Source organism: Nicotiana attenuata, unplaced genomic scaffold (genome assembly GCF_001879085.1).
Source record: "Nicotiana attenuata strain UT unplaced genomic scaffold, NIATTr2, whole genome shotgun sequence".
NCBI lineage: Eukaryota > Viridiplantae > Streptophyta > Magnoliopsida > Solanales > Solanaceae > Nicotiana > Nicotiana attenuata.
This window is the reverse complement of record NW_017671157.1, coordinates 299,084-301,343: the sequence shown is the minus strand read 5'-3', so window position 1 is coordinate 301,343 and position 2,260 is coordinate 299,084. Positions and strand designations below refer to the sequence as shown.

The 2,260-nt window shown below is 33.3% G+C and overlaps 1 long non-coding RNA gene across 2 annotated transcripts; it reads right to left on the bottom strand.

Annotated features, from left to right (window-relative positions):
* Positions 1-449: 449 nt before the first annotated feature.
* LOC109206322 lies at positions 450-2,254 on the bottom strand. Of its 2 annotated transcripts, none has more exons than XR_002064824.1 (2): positions 1,899-2,254; positions 450-880 (listed from the first exon to the last, which is right to left on the bottom strand). It is a non-coding gene; the product is annotated as an uncharacterized LOC109206322 (long non-coding RNA). The 2 variants fall into 2 exon arrangements; XR_002064825.1 differs by having other exon boundaries at positions 450-798.
* Positions 2,255-2,260: the final 6 nt, after the last annotated feature.

Below are 2,260 nucleotides of genomic sequence, written 5' to 3'. Positions count from 1 at the left end.
AATTTTTCATTTTCCTAAAAATTTTGGAAACGGGCTTGAAAGCCTTGCAATTACGGCACTTTACGTTGGAAGAGGGCTGTTTGCTTTAATTGGCTCAATATCAAAAGAAGCCCTCCCATTAATCCCAACGTTTGTTCCCAGATGAACTAAAGAAAATTTACAGTGCTTCTGAGTTTAAGTTTTTGATGACTCAGCCAATCACGGGAATTAAACTAATTAAATTATTAGGAAAGTGATTCGGATTAATGCTTATCAAACTCACGGGTCACTCAGGTTCCTGAAGCGGGCCAAAATGTTATCAGCTGGCCCATAGCTTATAATGAGTCCATGTGAACTCTTCTAACATTAGCTAATCTAATTAAATCACTTTTGGGCTTAATGCCTTGGTCAAGGCGGCTCAATAGCCCAGAATCACATATGACTATGCAAATCCAAACGACAATCAAGAATTGAAGAGTAACTAAACAATGATAGCAATATTAGAGTTCCCTAATCTCATAAATTCCAGAAGTCAAATCAATCTAGGGGTACTACTGCCTCAAAGCTGAACATATAACAAAAGGGACAAAAGACTAAACTTCGACTCTACTGGAATTTGAAATAAATAAATTAAAAAAAAAAGAAGAAAATTAGTACATCACAGTGGCTACTCTATCAAATACAACCTTAACAGCTAAAAATATGAGAACGCCTCTGTCATAATTCCCAGATTGCCCTTTATTGCTCATAGAAAGGCAAGACTATCAATTGATGCACTTCAACGCTGCCTGGACCTTCTCAATCATCAAATTTGACCAACTGGTGATCAAATTTGAAAATCGATAAATTTTATCTCAACAAGTGTTCGTTTAAGCATGATTGATGAGATGGACAAACCAAACTGAATTTCAAATCAGGGAAGTATACAAATTCATGAACAAAACAGAACAAACAGATATGATAAACAACATTAGTAACACAGAGAATTAGACATGCTTATGAAAGCAACAATTCATTCATCATTCTCATATTCAAAAGAGAATTACATAGAAAATTTCACGTACCTAGAGATAGAACCAATGAACTTTTGATGAAACAAAGATGAAAGATGAAAATCCAGCCAGCAATAAACAACATCAAAATTTAAGTTAAACGAGCAGTTTCCTAAGCTTGAATACAACTCGAGATCCCAGCCAAGTTAAACAAATTCAGTAGAGAACTTAGAAAAAATGCAACTTTGAATTTTACTTTTTTTTTTTTGTATTCCAATTGGATTTTTAGAGTGTTTTTCTTTTTAGAGAAATCAGTGAGAAAAATGAATGAAGGAATGGAATATCAAAGGGAGTCTGTCAGCCGTTAAAAAAGGAAACAAGACCATCTTTTTAACCAATTTTTGTACAGCTTCCTTTTTAGATGTTTTAATCCAATTTTCAACATCTTTTTTTTAACAACTTTGGAGAGCTGTCCATTATCTAGAAGCTTCCTATATGCCTATATAATATTCCCTATTTTTGCTTTTCAATTAAACCCTTTAGCTTTTGTTAGTTACAAATGAGCCATAACAAACAAAAAAATCACACGTATCAATCCCAAGAAACAATGAAGCAAAATTAATCTAATTAACTCAACAATTAAGACTAATTATCATGCAATTAAATTGCTAAATCACACAACCCACTAAAATAAATTCAACATGTGAATACTTAAAACAAATATATTAAGCTAAATGTTAATCTACTGTTAGTTAACTAATTAATGAGCGAAGCCAACCTAATTAAGCTAATTTAAATACTCAGCAAACAATTTCAATTAAACACCTAGACCTACGGTTCCTCTGCTCTTTTTCTTTCTTTATTTTTTTTTTAAAAAAAAAACAAATGAAAAACACAAAGAGAAAGAAAAAAAAAGTGAGTATGTACCTAATGAAAAGAAAATAGTTCAATTTGAAGCAAATCCACGAAGCTCAGCTGGATTCCGATATCTTCGATACGAACTGAAATTAACATTAAGAACAATCGATTAATGTGATTTTCAGCTTGAATCGAACCTTGAAATCTGAATAATCAAAAAAGGGAAAGAAGCTAGGGTTTCTGGGTTTTTTAGATTTGTAATTGGTGGAAATCTACATGGTCTTTGAAGAAACAAGGCGGTGATATTGGATGAGGATGAGATGGGGATCATTGGGTGAAGGTTTGGAGCTTATTTAGAGTGGCAGCCACCGGTGGTGGAATTGGGGATTTTAGGGGCGGCTAGGGTTTAGGATAGAGGGAGATGAAGAAAA